The sequence below is a fragment of the Crinia signifera genome, chromosome 9 (assembly GCF_055691185.1).
Source record: "Crinia signifera chromosome 9, ASM5569118v1, whole genome shotgun sequence".
Lineage (NCBI taxonomy): Eukaryota > Metazoa > Chordata > Amphibia > Anura > Myobatrachidae > Crinia > Crinia signifera.
Window position 1 is genome coordinate 27,128,164 of NC_139225.1, and position 7,695 is coordinate 27,135,858.

The window sequence follows — 7,695 nt, forward strand, 5'->3', positions numbered from 1 at the left end:
CCTTTCATCTGTCTGCCTCTTGTACCCGCATGTTGACGATATGGTATTGACCTATTGACTAGCTAGACACTGTAGATCTCTCATCTGGATACCATTAATTTGACCTCATTGGGCCTGATGCATACGCAGTGTTGATGCTGACACAGTTGCCCAATGTCGGCATCAACACTATTTGCAAATGCACATCAGCTCTCAGGTATACAAGTAGGCATTGGGCTGGCCCATTGAAACTATTGATGGTTGGCACATGAGCAGCAGATGGTGGACTGAAGTAGAAAGACTGGAATTGTGAGCCATTGGGCCTGGTTATTGATGGTGAATCCGTTGACCATCGGATGCCAGCCAACGATCGCCAACCACTGGTTACAATGGGCCCTGTGAAGAAAAACGATTAGAACTCATCTTTGCACATTGGGAAGTAGAGCTTTGGACGCGGCTGCAAATAAGGCCTTATATACAGCGGCAACTAAGATGTCCAGTGGAGGATCCAGGGTGGGGGATGCAGCGCAGATCAAAATTCAAATAAGGGAGAAGCACCAACTGCCATTCCAAACTGACTCACCGGCAGTGGGTGTGGCTCGCCTATTTGGATTTTGGACTGTGCTGCTGCCTCCACCCCTGGATCCGCCACTGACGATGTCTTTACTTAGATCAAACATATCTCCGACTCTTAGAAAGCGCCCCAGTGTCCCGGCCTTAAGGCTCACATGAAGCTCTGGCAGTTTGTAGCAAGCCATGCTAGGCTGAGGATCCAAGGTACGTATGACGGGTTCCTCTTGGAGGCCATTCCAAACCTGTACAGGTCAGAATTTGCGCGCATCTTTGGCAGCTGGGCGGACCCCAGTAAGCGCAGGTGTTCCCCTGCCTGCTCAGGGCAAGGGCGGAAGGTGAGTAACCAACAAATGATTTTTCCTCTGTGCGGGCGCATGCGAGCGAAAGTATACACATCCACACGCAGCGTAGCGCTGGTATTCGGGCAGCAGGGTGGGCGTGCATTCGGCGGGCAGCATTTACCTGCTCACTAGGCAGCAGATATACGCAGACTAGCGAGCAGGTCTGAATCAGGCACTTGTTTCGCCCAGCACCCCCACTAGAAAGCTGCATGCGATAACACTATCATTAGCTGATTGCGAGCACAGCCACTCAGACGTCCCGTGTCAGCAGCTGTGTATGTGAGCTCGCTGCCTTTTGTCATCAGCTGACTTCCGGTATTGTTTTGTTCACAGCATGTTATGGACGTAATACAGCTTGGAAGCCTGCCGTGCCTTAATGACAGGGTGCTGAGAGATTCCGCTCACACTGAGACCAGGAAACATGAATGCGCACAATATGGCAGCATGCAGGGAGGGCAATACATGCTCAGAATTAACCCATTACTGATGTGCTGTTCTCCTTACTCTGCTTGGACAGAAATGATCCTCTCTGCAAAACTTCACCCAATGTGTGTAGGCAACTGGAAACGTACCCATAGCAACGTCCTGAGGGGTGCGCTCTTGTGCCTGGGTGATTTTTACCAGAAATCTCCTGCTGCCCTGCATTCTACTTCTAATCTCCCAGGATCTTCAGATTCTGCCAGGGTTGTCACTAAGAAGTTTCTGAGCAAGGACGGTGATTTGCAGGTCTTGCCCAAGAGTCCCTGCTGACAACTCTCATTATCCCCCCTCGGGGAAACCCCTGACAGGAGAAAGAGAGACTGATCGATCACACACTGTCTTCTTATCTGTGCTGGTGTGCACTCTTCCACAGCATGCTGCTGCTGCTGCCGCTAGTTAGTGGCTTAGGGTTAGAATTTTTTATAATCTTTCTTTAGTTAAACACATTTGTGTAATTAGAGTATATGGTGTCCATAATGATTTGTCCAATGCTATAATGGTATGGAAAACAGCACATCCAATAAATATAGGTGGCAAGTTGCAGACAATCAAGTGTTCACAATAAAATAACATTTAAAACACCAAAAACCAGGTCCGGCTCTACAATTAGACAGCCCCTGAATCTGACTATCACAAAATTAAGGATGGCTCTGAGAGAGCCATCCTTGATGAACTTAATGCAAACGGCAGATGTTGAACTTCCAAGATGCCACCTTCATACGTTCACCTGCAATTCTGGAAAGTCACTATTGGTGTGTGGGTGGTGATAGCGGTAAGCTAAACCTTGCACCGGCCCTGCCGAAAACAAACTTATATGTTTAGGGATGAATTCCCACAAGGTCAAATTGCATTTGGTATTTATTGCATAGATATCACATCAGTCATGAATACTGTGCTGAGTGAGAAGAAAGGAAATATCACAGCGATACCACTTGTGTATTTTGCTTACTTTGGGGCTCTTGTTGCATTTAAGCTTCTTGCATGCTCTGCGATTCCGTGTTTTGTCTCGGCGTCATATTACATGTAACGGAAGACAGGGGCGGCTCTATAAAACATGGGTCTTTTCCCGAATGGTAGGCAGTGTGGCATGTACACAGTGTTGGATGGCATCATATCACATACAGTACAGGTGACCTGGGGCAAAGATTGAATTGTAACTCCGGTACCCAGTAACTGATCTGACAGCTGCGTTGCACTCATGTAACATCCCCGTCTCCACGTTACACAGTACAGTCCTGCTGTACAGTAATCCGGACCGACAGGTTTATCCGCTCCCAGTATCCTGTACATCATGTCCCAGAATGGTGACCATCAGTGATGGCGATAAGACACATATAATACCCAGCACGGACTGTTATACCCGACTGATCTTACACTCATTAATTATTCATATTTTCCTGTACTAAATATTTCAGTATTGTACATACTTGTTATTGTGGCCTAAGGCGCCAAGTGTCAGGGACCGGAGCAGCTCTGTGTCATATCCAAGAGCTGTGCAGATAAACAGCTGAGCTTCATTGTATGAAGACCCAGGGGAAAGTTGTAGTAGAGCTCTTATAACGGGATCTGGATGACACCGAAAAAAGGTCAACATGTACTAAGTCAACATTGACCAGAGGTCGACACACGCAGAATGTCAACACATAAAAAGGTTGACATGCGGTAGCGGCGCTCGTCACCTGGCCCACAGCATGATGGATGAAGTGAGCCATCCAAGGGTAGGCGCTACACTAATTGGGGGTACACATGCTCACATGTCGGCATTGACACCAAAAAAGTGAAAAACTCACGTTGACCTTCTCATTTGTTGACCATGTTGACCTTATGTCAGTCTCAATATGGAATCAGGGTGTTGTGACATGGTGTAACTTTACAGGATGGGGTGTGGATTATTAGGTCGACAGTGTCTAGGTCAACCATTAGACAGGCAATAGGTCGACACATGAAAAATGTCGACATGGAAAGATCGATGTGGGATTTTCTCAGTTTTTGTGTCTGTGTCGACATCTGTTGGCATGGACACCGTATTAGTGTACCGCTGTGCTCGCCAGGCTTTGGGAATCGTACCTCGGTATATTCCCCCTCTATGCCCATTTGGATCGTGATGTAAGATGAACAAGTCGGTTTTACAAAAATAAATCACAAAAAACTTGTGTCAACCTTTTCATGTGCCAACCAATGACATCCCAATGGGTGACTATACAATTAAAAATCGGGTCTTTACAATGAAAAATCGCATCTCATGAATTGTATGCCACTATATTGCATGCGATGCGATGAAAAAATCGGGCGCCCAGATATTACATAAGTACCGAATTTACTTTAGCACCTTCTAGAAGATAATAGACAGTATCTGATTGGTTGCCCACAAATCTGAAATAGAACTTCCATCTTAGTATATTTCCCCCCTTTTGTCAATGACCCATGTTGACCTTTTTAATGTGTCAACCAGTAGTGGCCGACCCATTGACTGTTACCACAGGATATCTTAGTGTGGTATGGAGCATTCCGTCTTGTGTGACTGGATTGTCGTTTTCATGCTGCAAGAATGCTGTAGCCACAAGTAACCACAGTGCAGCTGTCACGTGCCATAAGACATATCAATCATTCACCTCACTCTCTCTGCCAGTACGCCATGCTCTCCCTCTCACCTGGCAATCACAGGTGTGGCTGCAGAACATGTGTGCGGTGGAACGAGTCAGACCGGGGTCAGGTGACCCTGTGTGACTCATGCAAAGATCCAAACTTGCACAATCTTCATCTTTTTGCTTCATCTCAATACATGCAAATATTATGTGTTGAATGTATGTTCTAGACTTGCATTCCACCTGGTTTTTCTGAGGTTAGACCAGGGCTGGGCAACACCAGCACTCCAGATGTTAATGAACTACACATCCCAGCATGCCTTGCATCAGTTTCAGCATGGCCACATAGCAAAACTAATGCAAAGCATCCTGGGAAGTGTAGTTCATTAACATCTGGAGGGCCGGTGTTGCCCAGCCCTGGGTTAGACCATTGAGTATAGGTACCATTAAGTGCCTTCTCTTCCCCATCATCTCTTTATCTGTGGTCGCCTATCTCTTACAGTCCCATTTATCAATTCATATTTCAAGAATATTCCCCAAAGCACCATTTTAAGAGGATACCCGCAATTATTATAAATCCGCATTGTACGCCTATTGGATCTAGAACCAATAATTCATAAATATGCCCCAAAAAGCGATCATAGTCTAAGGGGGGGTATTCCATCTCCCGCTGCTATTCAATGGTGGAAATATTTCACTAAAGTCTCCCATAAAAATGGGTTGAGAATCCATCGGATTGGTAGCAGACAAGCAAAGTCCAAATGGTCAAAAACCTCAAGTGATAGGGGATTCGGTATGATATCGCTTCTCGGCCTTTTGGCTAAGATCAAGTGTAGTATCTGTTCTTATCAGTTGGGTCTGGACCGCCCCCCTGGCAGAGAATAGAGAAAAGCTCGACTGAACCACCTTGCTACTGAGCTGAGGCGTAGTGAACCTCATGTTCTGGGCGGGGGTAAAGTCTGGCTGAGTATCTCATCCTGCCGTAGGGGGGCGTACACACCCTCCTACTGGTAGGGAGGAGAGAAGCATCAGGCCTAGTAGATGGGGCTCTTGTTCAGGGGTCTATAGCCTCTGAGGGAGAGTCACTCGAAAAGCCGGGTCTAGTATCCACTCCCAGGAAGACAGGAAAAGCTGGGACCGAGTAGAAACACTTGGTCGGACGCTGACTGGCTGGCTGGCTGGAGTCTGAGGCTGCACTGTGCCCCCGGGGAAACTCGGGGGTGCCGAACATGCACGGGTGATCCCAAGTCACCTTGCACTAGTATGGCACTAGCACTGCGCACTTCCCTTTAGGTTAGCGCTTCACGTCCTTACCTCGTCCTTTTGGATGGGGTAGGACAATTTTTCACACCCCCACCCCGGCCTTCTGGCTGGGGTCTCTTTATTTATTTATTTTCCCTCTCACGTTTGTCACTTTTCACATTCTTTGTTTTTTGTAGTTTGTCACGTTTTTTTGGGTAGTGTGGTCGACCCTTATGGGCCTTCCATTTCCCCAATGTGCCGAAGCTCTCGCCTTTTGGGGAGAGCTTCGGTCCCCCCGAGGACGACCCCAAACCGCCAGGCGGAGGGAAGTCTACTGAGGGTCTCTCCAAACCTTCGGGTGCGGAGGACCCACTGTCCTAACCCTTCCGGGGGTTGAGGAATGAGGGTCTCTCTAAGCTTCGGCGAAGAGGACCCACCGTTCCCTATTTTCCCCTCTTCGGCCTTATGGTTGAGAGGGGTTAGGGGAAAAACGGGGCCCTTCTCCTTCGGGAGAAAGCTCAATTCGAACGCACGGCCCCCTTTGCACGTTTAGGCACAGCACTGGTGGTAGGGAGCACACCTCGGGCTCCTGAGTTTAAAAAATAAATAAATCCCAAGAGTCAAAATCCTGAAAAGGACAAAATCCCGACATACAGAATGTACAGGTGAAACAGTCAACATGACTTTGGGTCGACAGGTCGCAAGGTCGACATGGGTTTTTTTCACAGATGTTTTACCCGAATGTCGACACGGTTGGCATGGACACAGTTGGAAGTGACCCGCTTCGCTCGCAATGCTTCGGGCACGGCACAATTTTTTTCTCCCACCACGCCCTAGTGGATGGTAGGGCATGAAATACAGCCCGTCGGCACGTCGGGTCAAAAAACAGTGAAAAAAAACCATGTCAACCTCGCGACCCAAAGTCATGTTGTGTGTTTCACCTGTACATTCTATATGTCGGTATTTTGACCTTGTTGGGATTTTAAATGTCGGGATTTTGACCGTATCCCGTCATAGGACCTCAATGAAGTTCAACACTAGGAATTTGCTATTGCTTAGCTAGTAGTGACATAAATGGGGGAGTGGTCAGCCAAAGCGTGAACGGTGTGTAAGTATAGTGATTAACAAGTGTGAGCATGGGGAGGCTAGCAGAAACAAGTGTGAGCTAGTGGAAACAAGTGTGAGCTCAGCGTGATAACGGAAACAAGTGTTAGTGTAGTGACTAACAGAAACAAGTGTAAGCTTAGTAGGCTAAACCTAGTGTACTGCCACCTGTGGCTGGCACTGCATCATATCCTCACAGATTACAGTTGGCAGTGTGGATGACACACTGCCAACTATCACCGTTATAGCACTTACCCACTTGTTCCATTGGTCATTATTGACAGTATACTGACACCTATCATCTGTAGCTGGTATTACATCAGATCTTCATAAATATATAAATCTTGGTACACACTGATCCGCTCCATGGGTGATACCAGAAGTGTTTTTGCTTGATATCCCGGGGACATGATATAGTTCATACACAAAGAACAGTATCGCTAATGACATGGTTCAGTGACCCTAGGTCTTCGAGAGCTACCAACAGTGCATGTTTTGCCGGTCTCCACACAGAATCACAAGTGAGCTAATTAGCTCCATCTGTGTATCTTTTAAAATGTGTCAGTGATTAATGAGTGCAGCTGTGCAGCAGCTAGGTTGTCTGGGAAACGTGAACTGTTGGTAGCTCTTGAGGGCTAGGGTTGGCTACCACTGTGCTAGAGGTAAAATACGTCCTCTAGCATCTGTCTAGTGAAACGCCCCATGTTGACCTAGACCAGTGGCAGCCAACTCCAGTCCCCGAGAGCTACCAACAGTTCACATTTGCCAGACAACCTAGCTGGTGCACTCATTACTGACTGGTACATTTTCAAAGATCCACAGGTGGAGCTAATTACTTCACTAGTGATTTTGTAAGATCTGGAAAACATTAACTGTTGGTAGCTCTCGAGGACTGGAGTTGGCTACCCCAGACCTAGACTCAGGTCAACCTTCTTGAATGTCAACCTAATGACTGTCTAACGCACGGGTGTCAAACAAGGCCCGCGGGCTAAATCCAGCCCGCCAGACCTCGTCATGTGGCCCGCGCAGCCGCCGCCAGCCTTCAACTTTTATTCTCGCTTCTTGTTTTGAGATTCTGGCCTGCAGTCTGCTGAGGAGATAGCACGCAGGGGCAGTGTGTCCCATGAGATGCATGAGAGCTACCAGAAGCTCTGTGACTCCTACATCATGCCGCACGTCTGACGGCTTGGACTACTACTGCATGGAGTAGCAGCCAATCAGGGCGTGCATCCAGATGGAGTTGTGGAACTTGTGTGACGTCACTCTCCCTTCAATCAGCTCACGTAGCCGGAGCTGCGGGGTTGGTGCTGGGAAACGCTGGGACTGGGACATCACGCAGCTGGCGATCCGCGCTGGTAGTAGCGGATGGGAGCAACGGAAGTATGTGATTG

The 7,695-nt window shown here is 47.8% G+C and overlaps 1 pseudogene; it reads left to right on the forward strand.

Moving 5' to 3' along the window:
- The first annotated feature begins 4,758 nt into the window (after positions 1–4,758).
- On the forward strand, positions 4,759–4,866 carry LOC146039979 (U2 spliceosomal RNA; annotated as a pseudogene).
- The last annotated feature ends 2,829 nt before the right edge of the window (positions 4,867–7,695 follow it).